At 37.2% G+C, this 18,700-nt stretch overlaps 1 protein-coding gene across 10 annotated transcripts in view; it reads left to right on the top strand.

Moving 5' to 3' along the window:
* The window catches only part of CABCOCO1 (ciliary associated calcium binding coiled-coil 1), a 220,722-nt gene that overhangs the window by 198,647 nt on the left and 3,375 nt on the right, over window positions 1-18,700 (top strand). The window lies entirely within an intron of this gene.

The raw sequence follows: 18,700 nt of genomic DNA, 5'->3' as shown, positions 1-18,700 counted from the left end.
TATCCCTCTCAGCATAGGTTAAAAGCAACTAATAGCTAGAGGCTAGGTTGCTGACTTGTCTTTTTCTTTCTTCTTTTCTTTAATTCCTACCAGTTTTGCATTGCGGTGAACCCCATGGGATTTCTAAAAACATCTTTATGTTTCTGTCTATTTTGAGAATGACCCCTTGAGTCTATTGATGAAGTACAGTCATATTTGTTCATGTTTAATCAAATGTTGTTTGAGAAACCAAGAAAGTGTCAGGATAGAAGTAGAGGGGCAAATGTGGCTCACTTTGCCACTGCAAAGTTCTTATCTTTTGTTCCTCCCTGCTGTGCTTGCAAATACAGCTCTCTGAATTACTGAATGTTAGAGTAATATCCTTCTGTTTGGAACCCTGGCAAAGCAACGCACAAGAAAAATAAGAGAAGTTAAAGACAAGATTTCAGCCTTATCTCAGTGTTTCCTATCTGCTGCTGGTTTGACTTCAATTCCTGCTGTTGTTATTCATACTGGCTTTATTGCAGTATATTTAATTGACTCTCTTTCTTCTGATCAATCCTCTGTTAAACGGGTAAATAATAAAAGAAAAAGGGTACATAATCGAATTACTATAAGTAATTGGTCAGTACAAGCATTACCGGAACTCTGCAATGAGCGGAAAAAACAGGGCTTTGGTATCAGTCAGTAAAGGCCAAGCCTTTAAAGCTGACAAGGAAAACACATTGCTACATAGGCACGCTTTCTGTGAATTTAAATTACAAATTATTATGTATAATCAAAATCAGAGGAACTGAAAAACCATACAGCGTGGATAGACTCTGTTAATTTTGGGAACAAACGACAGACATTAGACAAGCTTACAAGTCTGACAGAGTAGGAGAATCTTAATATGTGACAAGTTCAAGATAAAATGAGAACTTGTCTTGTGGATTATTATTTTCTCTCATAGTGGAGGGAACATTACACAAACTAATAAGGAGGAAACCGTATGCATAAGAATAAAATTCAGAAGTCTGTGTTAAGGAAGCTTACTTAAGAATTAGGAAAGTTTAAAGACTATATGTTGAACAGCCAGGAAGATATGCTGTGTTACATAGGGAACTGTAGGTCGCTCTGGGAACGGGGAATTAGATGCTAGAATTTTCTGTGCTGGATTGCCAGTTTAATACAGTTACCACTTCACAGACTAACACAAATTGGTCTTGATATGCTGCCTTGAGAATAAACAATTGCAAAGACAACCTGCTTTCCTCCTTAGCACTTATCTGTTAGAATACAACCGAATTTAGATGCAAAAGTAATTGCTTAATCAGGTGCCAATAACTCCAATGTACACAGAAACATAGAAATCGGCTTTTAAAGGGTTGTTTTCCCCTTTCTCTTCCTGCCAAATCTAACTGGGGAAGAATGGGTGAAGAGTAAAAAAAGATAGCATGAATGTTAACTAAACTTTGCTCTCTGACACTTAGTTGTATAAAATGCCTTCTTTGTAGAATGTTAGAGAATTCCATGTGTCAAGTCCAGGAAGATCAATATAGCTGGGGAAATAAAGGTTCTCATTAAGAGTACCCAAATTTTGCTCAGTGCTGCAATAAACAGTTGTGGTGCTGTGAAGGTGTTGCAGATTCATTTTTACCTGGGGGTCTGATTAACTCTTTCAAATCAGCTCCCAGTTAAGACCCAATTTACATCGTTGCATTACAGGTTGCATAGAGACTCCAGTATGATTATAACATTGATTTGAACTTTGTCTTCAAGGAATAGTAACTTCTACTCAGCAAAGACATTTTGAATGTGAAAAGTAAAGGAATTGTTGAGATGGAGAATTTTTGATACATTCATCATGTGATATCTATGAGAAGGTTTTTAATGCCTATGCTTCTTTAACTGCTCTCTGGTATGAAGTCTGAGTATACTATTATGATTTACAATTAAATTTGTGTATCTTGAATTCACAGCACCCCAAGTGATTTCAGGGACTCTCCTGGGATTGTATACAGAAAAGGCACTACGTTAACCTAGTGTGTATTGATAGCAAAATGGGTCCTCAAGCTGTAGGTGATTAAATGGGAAAGCGTTCCTGCAAATTTGCAAACATCCCATGCTTACAGTTGTATAAAATACTGCTATAGCTTTGTGGTATGTGCATGTGTGAGTAGAGTAGAAAGTGCTCTATTAGTTCATCTTTATGGCTCATTTCTTAGTAAAGAGTTCATATTCAAAATGTTTTAACTGAATTTGCTTAGTATTTCAGTAGTAAATTAAGGAATTTACTCAGTTTTCAATGTAAGAGAGGACTGCTGCAGTATTTCTGCAATATAACAGGAATTACATTTGTTAATATACTTCAGAATCATTTAAATTCTAATCACACAGACAAAAGGAAATTTCAAGTAATGGAAGTAAATTTAAATTGCACAACAGTAAAGACTTTCATACCTTTGAAAATATTTTAGTGCTGGCTTTTTTCCTCCTTGCTTTGATTATCCGTGATCACAACAGCAGAATTATATTGCTGTTGCCATAATTTTGAAAGCATAACTGTATTAACATGAAATTTGCATATATAAGTACATTTGCCAACTTCTTTTGATTTTTTTCATTTCCTTTCTACTTTTGTTCTGGGAGAGGCTGTTGATCAGTACACTGGCTGAAATAAAATGCAGCATCATTGTAGGAGAGAATGGAATCATGCAGGAAACTTGCAGAAAAAAAATGTAAACTTTTTTATTCCAGAGTGCAAAAAATTAGATTTCCATCTCCTAAAGCCTAGCTCCTGGACTTCTGAGATCCCTTCATATGCTAGCCAGCATTTGTTAGCCATGTGCTCTCAAGCATCTCACAAGCACTGTGTAAGAGAGTATTTTTATGAGTGTAAACTTTTTACGCAGTGTAAACCAGCTTGGCAAACATTGAACGTAATTCTGGATCAGGCCTTACAAGCCAAGCATTATTTAGTTTGATACATGTAGCTCAGTACCTCCTGCAAGCTGGGTCTTGCCTCATGGAAAACTACAATATATGGCATGAAGTGATCATGGAAGAGAAGATTCTGTCCATGGAAGCATTTTCCTACCCTTCTCCAGCTTGATGCCCTCCAGCCATGAGCTTTCCACCTCTTTAGCATTACCTGCTTATGGTAAAACTGAGAATGGGGAACTTAGTGCCACCGTAACCAAAAATACAATTCCCAGATTTTTTGTATTGCTGCATTTAACCTCTGTTCTTTTAGCCAAATGCACAGCAGGAGAAAAGAGGATGTGCTTTAACAGCTTGTCAAATAGTAAGCAGTGAAAATTTTTAACTAGAAATCATGCTATCAGTTGGAGGTAAACAATAAGGCCACATATATTTAATTTTTAATAAATTTTGAGTTATGCTGTTCCTTTAATTACATTAATCAGGCAGGCTCCAACACTGCAAGCCTTAGGGCTTGAAGTGCAATTTCAATACTTTGTAATAAATTTGCCTAACTTTGGAAATAGATGAAATGGCTTAATATTAAACATTTGCTTGATTTAAATTTTACTAACCCATGCACTATATAATTCATATTTTTTCCAGAGCAATGTACTGCCACAGCAGAATGATCATAATAGAAATTGTAAGTGTTGCTTTTGCACACAGGTTTGGCTTATAAACTGGATAAATAAAGGAGCTGGGAGCATCAAGGGAATGCTAAAGACCTACAAAGCCTTTCACTTCAAGGTCATTGGTTCAAGTGCACATCATTAAAGACAGAAAGTTAGCGTCTGATTGGTCTTTCATAATAGACATGAAATTAGTTTGTCACTTGAGACAAGAAAAGGGTACAATGACTTTAATAACATGAAAAGAAGTATAGAAGTAATGCAGAGGTCCAAAAAAGAGGAGGAAACAGGAGAAACAAAAATTACCAGGCAGCCATCTTCCCTGATATGAGATCCTAAGGGCCATAATCATACTTTGATCCGCAAAGTTTAAAAAAGCTGTAGCCACCTTACATGGTCTCATAAAATCATAGATTGGTTTAGGGTGGAAGGGACCTTGAAGATGATCTAGTTCCAACCCCTGCCATGGGCTGGTTGCCACCCACCAGAACAGGCTGCCCAGGGTCCCATCCAACCCAGCCATGAATGCCTCCAGGGGTAGGGCATCCACAGCTTCTCTGGCAGCCTGTGCCAGTGCAAGTCTCATTTGATTTCATAGGCTTGATTGAGTTGACCTGGGTTAATACTGGGTCAGGAGTGATCCTAGGAAAATTCAGGTAGAAAATTGTTTGATAATGAAGTTGATAATTAACCTGGTTTGATGATGCTAGGGCAGTACTCAACTGGCTCTTTGAAAGAATATCCAAAACTGATATCCTGACCACTTATCTTTACCTCCAGCATATAAATCACAAAACAGAAAACTGTGAGCAATGGTGTCCTCCCAAGTGCCTTCCAAATTAGTAATTGCAGCCTGCCACTGTTAATTCCTCAGCAGATTTAATCAAATGAGGTACTCTTGCATTTGATCAGTTGTGTGGAGTTATTGCTCTTCAAGACTTCTTTAAAGAAGTGATTGCTTTTCAGTGATGTGTTCCCTTTATGTGAGACTCTAAGAAGATTAGATGTGTCAAGAGGAAGGAGTGTATGTTACATGGTGGTGATTTTTATTAGCCATTTCATATTTAGTTGTCAAAATGAAGTAAATTACTTCTGCATTGTAAAAAGTGCATCATTTTTCACTTTCATTTTGCAAACAATTGAAGTTTAAAGCTATTCCACAGCTGCCTTTTCTCTTCCTTTTGTCCTAATAGTTGTTGTTATAGTTTGTTTCGCAGTCAGGGCTGAGATTGGACCTAGAATGCTCAAAAAAAAAAAAAAAAATAATAATAATAAAAAAGAAACTGTTACATAAGTACTGTTCATTAATAAGCACTCTTTAATAACAGTTTACGAATAAGAAAGGAGAAAGTGAGGAAAGTCAGAGAGAAATAAACTCTGCTTCTAAATAAATGGAGATACAAAGGAGTTTATGGATAAAATATAGGTATAAGCAACCCAGCTTTGATTTTTTTTTTCTTTTGCCCTTCAGCCCTGTTATTTGTATACTTAAAACTTATATACCTTTGAAAGAGATCTAAGTCACAGTTCTTGAGTTTTGTTTATATATATGTGTGTGTCTGTGTGTGTACACTGAAAATATTTAGTCATTTTATTTTTAACGTGGGCTTTACTTTTTATTCTCGACACCTGTCTGGAGCAGAAAGCATTTTTTGAAGAACTCTTGTCTGAGCCATTGAATTAATCTACAAGTAATATAGCAGTAGTTAATTTGTAGGTGGTTTCACTGAATTGTAATGGGGAAATGCCACAACAAGATTTGGTAATAAAATGTTATGAATTACATTATGCTGTAAATAAGTACATGATGCTTAATGAAAGGAGCTCTGGAACTTTCCTCAATTTTCAATGCAATTACTTTAGCCTGTGTTTGTTTTTATGACAAAAGTGTAGTTCAAAGTATTTCACTGAAAAAGCGAGTTGCCTTTTTGAGTTAATATGGCAAAAGCTTATTTATAAGAAATAATGCATTTCAGGCTCTACTAATTCACACATTTCAAAAAACTACTATTTCTTTGGGTGAAAGACGACATCTAAATTCACATTATAACTTTATATTTGGCAGTGACAATTTAAGAGATCCTTGGGGTCAAAAAAATGAAGGAATTGGAGGTCAAAAATAATATGCTTTTGCTATAGTCCAAGGGGAAATGTGTATAGTAAATCTCAATGCTCTTCCTGAAAGAAATCATTTTAATTAATTCCTCGCTCTGCACCTTACATTTTTCTTCTCCAAATTCAAATACAAAACTCTTGATGTAAAAACCAATTAGGTTTTCAAAATTGTTTTCACTTCTGTAGAAAAATGACACACGGCTTCAAGTAATTTTGAAAGTATTCTTGCATCACAAGTTATGGCAATCTGCAGTATTTGGTTGGAGGGTTTTTAGAGTTTGGGAGGAAAAAAAAAAAAGGATCCAACACAACTTTTACATTTCAAAATATTATTGCGTCAGCTTTATTGCAAAGAACTGAAAATGTTCAAATGACCTCAATAAAACAATTTAGACTACAATTCCCGGAATGCTCATGAAGCCGACATGCCTGCATGTTCCTAAAAAGTCATAATCCATCATTCTGATGCTAGATCGATGGATTATGACTTTGTGATGTCAAGATCTGTGAATTAAGGCTTTTTTGAGTACAGCCTGCTATCCAATTATTGCCCCTATTCATATATTATAAATCATTATTCCTTCACCAGGTAGTCAGCAGTTTCTATTTCCTAACATTTCAGAGCCTTCTTTTTTTAGCCATTGTTGCACTCCCATTGAGCAATCAAAAATGGAGAGTGCTGACCTGAAAAATAAAGCTTCTATCACAGCAAATTGTGGAGGGAACAACATTCGTTTCTAATTCTTGTAGTTTCTACTGAAATAAAGGGAATTAGAATAGATTGAAACAAATCCCATCTTCTTCCAGCACAAATGAGCAACATGATAAATTGGCACAAAAGTTGTTGGCATGTATTGACTTCATTTTTAAGCACTCATGCCTGAGTTTTGCACAAATGATGTTTGTTTTTCTGATAAGTTGCAGGGTTTTTTTAATATGAAGGCAGATCAGCTTCTGATTTAGAGCTGAAATTTGCCAGCATGCTACCTTAAGTGATCGTGTCTATTAGGCACTGTTAAACTGAAGTTCCTTTGAATGAATTATTTATAGAGTAATAAACTTGCTTCTAATGCAACGAAGTATATGATAAAAGCGGAAAATGCTTTACTGTAACCGGTTTAGGTGTGTCAAATCAAAATGCACTTTAAAAAACAACTTCATTAAAAGATATTCAGAAAAAGAAGAGCTATTTTAGGACCTATCATGCACCCAGAGAATTCATTAAATGAAATGTAATCATGCCGTGTTGGAGAGTTATCTCAAAAGATTTCTCCAGCTAAGGGAATTTAGGTCTAGTCTGTGTGTGGATGGAAAAAAATCAATAGTATGATCTTGTTGGTTTTTATTTCATTTTGCTCTACTGATGGTTCTTCATTAGGATGCAGTTTTCACACTAGGTGGCTGTGCATAAAATACGTCCAGTCAGTACATTGCTAGCTGAGTTGTTGTCAAAAAGGATGGTAATCAATGGAAGGGAGGTTGGTATAATGACTGTGGTAGAATTAGTCTTTTAATAACTACTTGTTCTAGTCCTCTGTCTGTCAGATGAGAGCTGTCACAGCACTGTCTCGCGCCTCAGTTTCACCTTTATTTAAACAATCACATGGATTCTAAAATCTGTCTCCCAAGGATGATTTCAGTGGCACTTTTCTGAAAAACAGATCTGCCTATCTTTTGTTGCCTGTTGCCACTTAGTGTGTTTTGCAAGTCAAGGGTGATATCTGAAACTGCATGAGGTATTTTGCCTGTCTTGCTATCCAGGCTGTATTTTAGTTCTTAAAGAAAGATGTTGTCTTGGCATTTTTATTTCATTCCTTGTTATTTATTTATGGAGCTCTGGATGTTAATGGCATGCTTGCTCTCATGTACTTTTGCCTTTTTTCTCTTTTACATTTTCAAAATTTACTCAGTTTCCGGGCTGCTGAGGAGGGTAAGAAAGATTTGTTAGTTTGTTGGGAGAATACAGAAATCAAAACGCTTCAGTTCCTTTCTTGTTATTGATGATTTCCAACATGACACAGCCTTAGAGCCCAGTTCTGCTGGTGGAAGTCCAGCAAAGCTCCTTCTGTCCTCCGTGGAAGTAGACCCCAACCCATTTTCAAATTTCCTGTTAAGTGCAGTTGCCCACTAGGTGGAGACATAATCTGTTGTACATCAGTGGATATGCAGATGGTAATCAAATCCACCAGCTGCTGCCTGCTCTTCCTGGGCACCTTGCCAATTCACTGGCAGTTATGTTGACTGGGAAGCAGACAGTGACACACTTTGATCGAAAAGCTTGTATGATGATTTTTTTTTTGTTGTAATATTATTGTTTTTAAAAAAAATGATAAAAGAGATCAAGATGTGTATCTTGATCAAAGGGTATTGCTGTCTGCTTCCCCATCAGCAGCTTCTAATTTATAGAAATCAGATTGTGTGGAAAGCAATCAGCAAAGGTTTGAGGTCTTTCTTCTTCTCGCTGCCAGGAGATGCTGACAAGTGAGAAAATTAAAATCAGCGGAGGTGGGGAGAGAACTAGTAAAACACTGGTTGAAATATAATCATTTTAAATCAACAATTTTAATAATTTGAAGGCTTAAAAAATCCACTTGAAGTGTTTCAATTGGCTGTTGGCTGTCACTTGTGTTGCAAGAGCACTGTGGAGTCTTTCAGTGATGGAGGATGTTGCTTTGAGAACAGTTTACCATCTAGACAAATATTTCTGAAAAACCAGTTGTTATCGAGTAAAAAGAACCTCTCTGTGGTTTTAGGGCCAAGTTTTTAAAAAGTATCTCCTATCAGCTTTATTTCTTCCACATGGAGCTGTGCATCCAGCAAGATTTATTAGGGTGTATGAATGATTTAATGAATACCTGCAAAGAACACTTAAACCAGTCAGTGCTTTAAATATGGAGACAGAGTGTGCAGAATCAGAGGACTTATGCTGAAATTTGTCTATTTTGTTGGGCAAGTAGGGTTTTTTTTTTTTTTTTTCGTTCTTTAAAGTCATGTTAATGATTCCTACTGTAAAGGCCACTTTGTTGTGGTTATGTTTTTTGTTTGTTTGTTTTTTTCCCTAGCCCTTCTAAACTTAAGCAACAATTAGCAATTACAGACATATAAGTATGTATGCACACAAAGATGGATTGTGTCAGCTGTTGAAAGTATTATGGTGCGTAAGTAAATATTTCTGGCCAACATAAAACCACTAACCTGGGAGCAATGGTGAGAGTTGCATTACATTCTGCCAAATATAAAAATCAAAATAATCATATAGCAGGAGGAGATAGGATACATGACATTTTGTCTAGATGGAACAAGTGATTATCAGAGGGAAGCAGTCCGACATAGATAAGAAGTGAACAGGGACTACGCCCAGAAGTCTTCAAGAGTGCTATCTTTGTTGTGATCTTTGGGTTATGAATTCTTTTGGAAAAGTTAGTTAAAACCTTGGTTTGATAGGAATAGGCACTGTTGGAGGCCATGCTGGACCTTCAGCTGTTTCATGGCAGTTGAGGCCGATAAGAAATTTGAGACTGGAATAATGAATGTTCAGCACTGGACTCTGCTCCAGGAGTGGTAACAGTCGATCCATTTGGCCACTCTGCCTCTGCCCTGTGCATTGAATAAGTCTCTGCACATTGAATACATCTCTCTTACACAGGAACATTGTAGTTCCATGTCTCTATATACCCCCTTGTCTCTACTGCCATCTGAGTTTTGCCAGCTCTTAGTGATTTTTCACCCTCTCTTCAACTTTTCTGCTTGGCAGCCCAGACACATGATGTTCCTGATGTCCCTTTTGAGCTTAGACCAAAAGATGGCACCTCCAGAGTGGGCAGTATCAACTTTCTGGATAGAGCTGTATGTTCTTAGGAGAAGGTGCTGCTGTTTGGCGTTGGCTACCTTTGAGTTCTTACAATTCTGCTGTGATACCTAGGATAGCTGCCAGGGAAAAGGTGTGGCTAGAATGAATAAATAAATAAATCCCTTTGACATCATTGCATCATTTCCTTTTCCATATTAAAATCTGACCATCACAGATGTATCATCCTTGTCTCAGGCACACTGTGTTTAGACTTTGTGATCACAGTTTCTGCACTTATTCTTGTAGAACAGAGTTTATTGAAAGGACTAAATAGAAAGGAGGAGAGAAAAACACATAGAGTGCAGTTGAACCCAATGCCCTTCATATTCACATATGGGGCCACTTGGAAATTCTTGCACTGTTTTTTAATACTGTGATTATGCTGACAAGATAAAAAAAAATCAAGCTCCTTTACTATGTTAAACATGGTGCAATTAAATATATTACTAAAGCAAAGTGTAATTGGTGTAAATGAACTTTTTTCCCCTTATGTAACTGTAGGCAGCACTCCTACTCAGGTGAGCCTTAAACTTTTCAGTGTGTTTGACATATAACTGATACAGAAATGTTGGTATTTGGTAGTTGGAATGATATGAATGTTAGGTAGCATGTAAGTATGCCAGTAACAAATTCTTTGACTAATATTTGCTTAGAAATCCATGTAGGTCAACAAATAGTGTTGAAAAACATTTAAATGCCACATTCTCTGCAAGTGACTCAAGAATTTCAGTTCAGTGTTAATTGAAAGTTCTAAACGTTTCCATGCAATCCTGGCTTGTGTTAAAATTCTGTATGCTTGTGGAAATCCCCTTTGAGCAAATCTCAGATTTATATTGGGTTTGTTACCTTTGTTTGTGGCAATTTTCTAGAAAATGAAGTTAAATCAGAGTTTATAAGGAATAAGGAGTTAAGTGAGTGGTATACATTTTGTTCTTCAGAGAGACATTATTTTGCTTAAACAAATGTTGATATGTCTACATTTGATTATATGATCTGCTATGAGCTTCCTAACAAGTCAAAGCAGAATGAGATTTATATGCTTTTTCACCAGAAACTATTTCATGCCCCAACAGAAATGACTCCTTTTCTCAGAAACCTTCCAAGTCGAAGTGGGAGGAGATAGATTGTAAGGAGATGCTACCTACTCAAAAACAACCTCACATTATCCAAGGTGTGGTTGGTTTTGGCAGCTAACCAAGGGGAAACGTAATAGTTTTCATATCACCCACCAAGCCAAGCTATGCTGAAATGAAGCTTTGTTTAACTCTTGTGTTGACTGGACTAACCCTGCCCGTATCCACAGCTGCGTTTTCAGTTAATATGAATGACAATATTACGTATAAGATAGAGTTAAAACTAACCCCAACTTTCAAGCTGAGATCCAGTATAAACAGAGTTATGAGAATGTACTGCAATAAGGAGAGCCTGTTTACAGTGGAGTATGAAATTTAAGTATGGTATAAGGAAGTAATGATATGTTAAGACTAAAAGACTATGGCTAGAATACCTCAGATTCAAGTTATGTAGAAATGCAGTTGTAACACTGATAGCTTTGATGTGTTTTTGTGCGTGTACTGATGAAATATGCTGGTGTTACAATAAGCTACTTTCACACAGAGGTAACCAAAAGCTGCCTAACTCTGAAATTCAGAAGAAAAATTGGCTTACTTCTGCACTCCAAATTGGAAAACGTATGTTAATAACTTAATTTGGATGATAAAAACATGAAAATAAGTCCTTAAAATACTGTCTAGTCAATTTTCTGATAAAGTAAATTTGTTTTTCCATTTGTGATTAAAATGACCTACAGTAAGATTTTTTTTTAACTAGGTGTTAATTAAAAATATGGAAATGGATTTGAAAAACATTGCAGTTCACAGTGGAAGAATTACCATAACTGATTTGTTCTCACAGCCGTGCCTGTTTTGAGATGTTTTTAAGATGTCTAAGTTACCGGTTCTTTTTCTGCATGATTGTTTCCAAAGCAAAATGTGATTCCAATAAAAACAGTAATTGAATTTACAGTCCACAGGACAAATTGTTGTTTTAACAGAAACTTACACATTCAGGCAAAGACTTCATGGTTTAGATCTGATAATAAACAATACAAGCTCTCCATTTTATGTGACTGTCCTAAAAAGTTTTCTAATGTAGCATATTAAAAAAAAAAAAAAAATCTATATCCTAGTTTTAAATTATATAAGCATTTTTTTTTTACTGTTAGCTTGGAATCAATATTGTTCAGGTAATTTTTTTTAATGCAACCTTTTAGATGTTAGAGCAGCTTTTTCTGTATGATCAGCTCCGAGTCAATCGATGCAGAGAAGCCCATTCACAGCAATGTGCTTGATGTCTGGGAGGAGGTTAGGGAGAGCTGATTTTGTCCTTTGGTGTGAGGGTGCAGAGCATGGGGCACTTGTGTGACAGGCTTGACCCAAACATGTCCTGCATGGAGCCAATGCCGTTTGCGGAGGAATGGCTGGGAAGAGAGCACTGTAGAAGAGCAGTGGATAAAGGTAGGAGGTGGGTTCTCTGTCCAACTTGAGGCAGTGACTATACTTTGCTGTATCAATAGCAGAAAAATATTCTGCTGCTGCCAGGCTTTCTCAGCAGGAGCTCCCAATCACTTCTGAACCCTTTTTGTTGCTTTTAAAGTTTTTCCTAGTTCCAATGGGAGGCACATTGGAGAGAGGCATTCATGCTGGAGGCTGGCATATCTACATCAGCATTGGTGCATTCTTAGGGCTGACCGAAAGCACAGTGGAACTGCAAGAGATGGTGAGCTAGTGCTGCATGTAGGAAGTAACACCAAGGAAAAACAGCCTGGGATACCGCCAACAGCCGCCTGACTTTTGCCATAGGTGCTTAGGGCTGAAGGGGCAGTGCTGTTGGCTCCTGCTGAGTTCCTACAGCACTCCATTCAGTAGGAAAGGGGACTATGACACCCCACCCAGCACTGGGCAAACAGGGGTACACTAGCGAGAAGCCCAGCTTTGCTGTATTGCCAGTGGGAGATGTAACAGGCTCCCCTTGCTGTGGTTCAAGGCAGGTGTATTAAGCAATTATTAGGCTTTTAATCTATCTTAGTGTCTCTGACTTCCCTTCAGGAGATGCAGTCTTCTCAGTGCTGACAATGGGAGTTGACAAAGCACCTAGAGAGGGTGTGAGGAATACCACTTCTCCAAACATTTTAATTCCTCTACCCTACTTCATTGCCAAAGGCACATACTCTGTCACAAATAGGTTTTCTTTGACTGTGAGACTGCAGCAAGTCTTTATAAAATGTATGAAACTTCCTCCCAGGAGATACCAAAATGCACCTGGCCAAATATGCTTTCACATTTTTATTATATTTTCAGTATTCATGTCAGATCTTTCCTGATTAAATGATTTGGAAAAAGGGATGCACAGCAAGGAAATGTGAATCTCTGGCCTAGTAAGCTGTGTGCCACCATGCCCCCTCTGTATGCTAGTTGTGCACTAAGTTCAAAAGAATGTACTTTTACTTTTTTCTCAAGTGATCACATCACTACAAAATGTTACAAAACAAATAAACAAGCAAACAAAAAATGACAAGAACCTCTCCACATTTATTTTTCTGATATTTGTACTGTAGATACTGTGGAAAAGGCTCTTGATATACATACATGTAAATGTATATTTTTTATTTCTTATTTCTTTTAAATTAAGGCTTTAGGTCTCCACTGAATAAAGCAATACAGCCACAACGGGAGCTGGCTGCAATTTCCTTGTTGGGTGCTCTTGAAGTGGAACGGTGGGGCTGGCACTTTGAAGAGTCCTGATGTACTTTCAGGGACTAAAAAAAATCCTTCATACTTTCTCAAAATCTGTACGCGCTGCTTTCAAAGGGTTTTGTTAACCTCAGGCATTTAAAATGGTGAGCAAGATTCCCAAAAATTAGGAGACTTGCTTAAAAGTAATTATTGTTTGGTTCCTTTTGCTTACAGTCTAGTTTCTGAGCTTTCAAGATTTATGTTTTTCATCTTTCCTCTGCAACCGTAAAAGCTAGACACGAACTTTATTTTTAAATGAAAGTTGAGATTCTCTTGTAATCCCTCGACTCTAGGAGATTTGGCAATGCTAAACGCAATCTGAATTTAGAGTGACCATTCCAAGGTGAATCATTTAGTGATGTGCCCTCAGTGTGAAAGCCAAGTGGGGATTTATTTATTTTTTGTCTCTTATTTTGTCTTTCTAAATAATCTGCAAATTGGCAGTAATAATTGGAAGCTTACTGAAAGCAGAAGTATATGACTCCAGCTCAGTAACATCAGGATTTTGGGTTTTGTTTTTTTTTTTTCTGGGACGTGAGGACATTCTTACAGAGTGTAGGTATTAAGGGCATTCTGCATTAAGGTGACTCTAGAGAGAAGGGGGCTTTGGTTGTTATTGTAGAAGCACTCTTTTCTACTCAGTCAAGCATTACAGTTGGCAGCAGTTCTTGGAGCAGCAAGAATATCCTGGTTGTTGCCCTCATACGGTTACTGAAAACAGTAAGAGGATATGTAAACGCTTCAACTCTGAGGAAAAATATTTATAACTATGACAGTGTGCTTCCTTACAATTATTTATGGGCAAAATGTAGGAAAGGAGGAACACAAGCTATAAATAATATTCTGTATGTAAACATAATGGCAGCAGCAAATTCTTTTTATTTAAAAATTAATATTGATGTTCATTAATATAAATTACCACATTTCAGATGACTCTGATGTCCTTGAGGCCAGATGTCACCGACTGATTTACAGCTTCCTGGGGGGAGGCGTAGATCCTGTTTTGTCAATGTAGGCACCGAATTGCTTCACATAGCTATTTTGAACTAGATTAATTGCTGATGTATTGTCAGCAGAGTTGATTCACATCTCAGCTTGGAAATATAGAAAACTGTCTTTAAAATGTATTAACTTGAATTCTGAAATACAGGAAAAAGAGCATAAAGAATACCTTTGACTTACTGAACTTTCGACTCATTTAAGGAACAGTGGTTAGAAAACTCCTGCCTAGGAACATGCATACGGACTTTCCGTGTACATCATTGGCAACTGAGGAACATTCTTCAGAGGCCAAGTTTAGTCCCTCCTTAATCGTAACTCAGCTTTAAACATTAATACAAATGTGTGCAGTGAAGGCATTCAGAAGCCAGTTCTGCCATCTTAGTCACTGCATGGATCATGTATCTGGATTAAGTTTCTGCATGCCTCATAACATCCCTCAGTCCTTTCGATCTTGTACATAGTATTGTTACAAAACAGGACAGCAAATGTATTTGAAGAGCTGTCAGCAGTCTCCCAGAAACTTCGCTGGTGAGAACAGTGTTGGGCAATGCCTTAGGAGGCTGGTAGAGTGGATTCAGTGTGTTTACGTATGTTGGGAGGCTAAAGAGAGGAAAAAATTTGGCTTGAATAAGGATGCAGCAGTGCTTCTCTGACCATTAGTTATTCATTCAAATTTAACCACATGAAATACAGGCACCTAACAAACCGTATCTTGTAAATGCTTTTTATTCCAGCAAGTGAAATTCAGAAGATCGGTAGGTAGGCAGCTGGGCATGCTTAGCATGAATGGCAAAGTAATGTCAACTCTATATTAAATATTTTGTTTCGTAACAAATATCACACACGAGAAATCTGTGCAGGTCTCTGAAAGCGTGAGGCCCTGTGACATCCAGTCAGAAACTTCACAGATGATATGAATATGGAGAATAACACACAAACACATTTTTAAATGCATCTGTCATCCAAAGAAAATCAAATCCATATCCCACCGAAGGACATTGAAAAGCTCTGAAAGACGTTACAAGGCTTTAGAAATGGTCCATGCTGAACTTGGGATATTTTTTCCAATCCTTATAAATAATTATTTTCTTATGTTTGGTAAGATTAGCTACAGAGAATTTGTGTTAAGTCTCTGTGGACAGGGGTACGGAATTTCAGATTATACCGAGCTGAAAAGGTGGTTTAAAAATGTCTCTGTGATACAAAAGCCTTGTATCAAAGAAGCAAATACACCACCAGCCCCGTCTCTTTTCTCATTTAAGAAATAAATAAGCATACACTGTAAATTCTAATTTTCAGCAAGAATGTTAGCAAATCCATACTGACCTTGACCTCAGCTTTGCTAATTTTCAAACCCTGACATTTATTCCCTGAGTAGATTGGTTCCCTTCGTGCCACATGCATAAATACTGCAAACCTTTTCAATGTCTCGAATTAGAGTGTAAGTAAATAGCTGGTTTTAATCTACATAATATTTTGAGAGCAGACGTTCTGTGCTATGACTATTAAGATATACCCGGCAGCCATTTGTATAATAGTAAAACCTCTTACATATATTATTAAAAGTAATGCTATCAGCCAGGGCTTGTTTTATGCCACAGAAACTTAAATAATAAAATACAGTGTGGATAAAATCTGCAATAATAGTAACTTAAGCAAAATTAATTCAAGTAACAGATAACATCTGGGGGAAAATGTAATGGTATACTGGTAAGTTATGCAAAGCTAATTTTATAATAACTACCACATCTGTGGAACCCATTTATTAGAATGCTTTACCAATCTTCTTTCCTGCCATTACCCTGTTTTAGAAATGTTCCTGAATGCTATTTTACTCGTTGCTCTGCCTACATTTGTAACAAGGTAATTTGCTAGCTCTCAGCAAAGAGAAAAAAGTCTGCGGGCTTATGTACTGCACAGCATGATGCTGCTACTTTGGCCTTTTTCATGCAAACTTTTCCTAGAAAGAATTCTGGGAAAAAATGGTGGCATGTGGGCATAAGTGCAGAGCGGATTTTGACCACGGGCTGCAGCCCTCAGCTGGGACTGTGCTGGGGCTGAGGCCGGAGCACCCCCAGCCTGTGCTAGCCAGCCTGGTTCGAGGGGCCTTCTGGCACCCAGGAGTTAGGTGCTGTGCGCCTGATACTGCATTTAACTCCTGCTCCTCTGATCCCTTTCTCTGTGGCTGACACAGATGTGTCCTCTCCATTTGTGCACTGCCTCACCGTTTCTTTCTGCCTGAGTTCTCTTGGACCCGCCGGACTGCAATGTGCCTGACAATATTGCCAATTAATCTGAAGGCGTTATCATCTTGCCAAACTGTTTCTCGCATTTCAATAGTTATATTGATTCAAAAGGACAGTCTGAGTAATACATCTTTGTCATAGTGAATAATGCTCAGATAATGACAAATCTTCAGGAATTAAAAAAATGGAGTATGAATTTTTTAATGTAGGTCAGTGGAAGTAATTTGCCACAGATTTACTTAGACTTCAAAAATTAGCAACGTTTTTTTAACAGCTGGCTTTAAATGTGCAAAACTTACTGTGTCTCCTTCCCAGTTCTTAAGTGGATTTCACTACAGCGCCATTGGTGCTATTAAGCATGAGGTTTTGTTCAAAGGAAATACAAAGACTTAATTGTATTTTTTTAAAGGAAAGTATTGCATCAGAAGGATTCATTTAAATACGTTGGTTGGCTTCGGGCTCTCACCGCAATTCATTTGTTCAGATTTTCCCCTGGACTTGTTAAGGACACAATGTATAGGAGGAACAATGCGGAATGGCATTTTTAGGTCACTATATTTTGGCTGTAAAATGTAGTACTGCTCATAAACTTATTACTAAACAGAATATTTCATATCCTGCATTGCAGTTTCAGAGACTTTTGAAAAACTTTTAGCTGAATATTGAGACTATTACGGCTCATTAAAGAGCCTAGTTCTGCTGTAATTTAATTATTTCTTAATGATCCAAGGGTTATTATTAGACACGGAACAGATGAGTAAAGAATGGCTCTCTTTAAAGGGATGCACTGAAGTAAGAATATTGTTCTAAAACTGTATCTCTGAAAATCCTGTCCATACTACAGAAATGTGTTTGAATAGCTAGGAATTGGTTTTAGAAACCTCACCTAGTTCTTTTCTTGTTTTGAGACCAAAGTGAATGAACTGAAAACGATTGATCTAAATAAAGAAAATAGTAGAAGTGAATAGTTAGCTGAACGACTAAAAGAAGTAGTTATAAGGAAGCAGAAACTACTTGTGAATTGTCATCCAATTCAGCAAATATTTTTGTGTGAGAAAACACAAGGTGAGAAATCAGAGAACACTGAAATACTTGCTAAACCAAAAGAGCTCAGGTTTTAAAAAGCATTGGAGTTTGAAAACAAAGTTTCTGGTTCCGGTTAGAAAGAATAGCATTTAGTTCACGAAGGGGCTTTTTCCATTTTGATGAGAAAACCTAAACTTTCTATTTCCTTTGTCAATACTTAGACACTAGCAGAGTGCTGTAGAATTTTGGGTCACGGGTGTTGCTGGAAAGGATTGTTGGTCTCTATAAAATCTACCCGTTTCCTCACCTAAGTTCTTCCTTCTTTTTGGGTTCTTAGAAACCTGGGATAGCAGTGCCTTTTTTGGGCTAGCTGATACATGGCAGGGAATCTTGAAGATAATGGCAGTGTCCAAACATCACCTCTGAAATGCTTTTAGGACTACAAAAGAAGCTTTTAAAGCAATAAATTAAACTGACAAGGTCATCACTGTTTCTTTTCTTTTTTCTTTTTTCTTTTTTCTTTTTTCTTTTTTCTTTTTTTTCTTTTCTGTTTTTTTTTCTTTTCTTTTTTTCTTTTTTTTTCCATAAAAATTACAGAATCTTTCATATTTTTTAGCATGTTTAACCATAGCAGGTAACTGTAAATGAGCCAAACACCAATCTAGCTGTGATTTCCGAGGTATGAGGAAATTTAATTTATGGGAGCTGCAATTACCCTGATGTGAATTAATGCAGCTGACTTGCACCATGCAAGCAAAATCCTGTTTTGTAATAGCTGACTCAGAACTGGAACATCTGCCTGGTATTCTCAGTGGGCACTTCCCTTTGCAGAGGCCCAAAACATACCATTAGTATACTGTTTCTTAGTCATTCAAAAGTGCCTTCTGTCACCCTGATTGACATGTCACACATTAAAAAAAAGAAAAAACAGAAACACAAAACCTCAGCCCTTGAGAGGACTCGAGGCAGCATTCTACATCACTTGAGAGAGCCCGAATGAGGATGAAGGACAAGTACTGCATCTAGGTACTCCAGGAGAGAAAATGCCCTTTCCTTATCTGAGCACTCCTGGAGCTGCAGTTCACACACCAGCAG

This window comes from Gallus gallus, chromosome 6 (assembly GCF_016699485.2).
Source record: "Gallus gallus isolate bGalGal1 chromosome 6, bGalGal1.mat.broiler.GRCg7b, whole genome shotgun sequence".
Lineage (NCBI taxonomy): Eukaryota > Metazoa > Chordata > Aves > Galliformes > Phasianidae > Gallus > Gallus gallus.
Note: the sequence above shows the minus strand (reverse complement) of the source record. Positions and strands in the feature narration are given on the sequence as shown.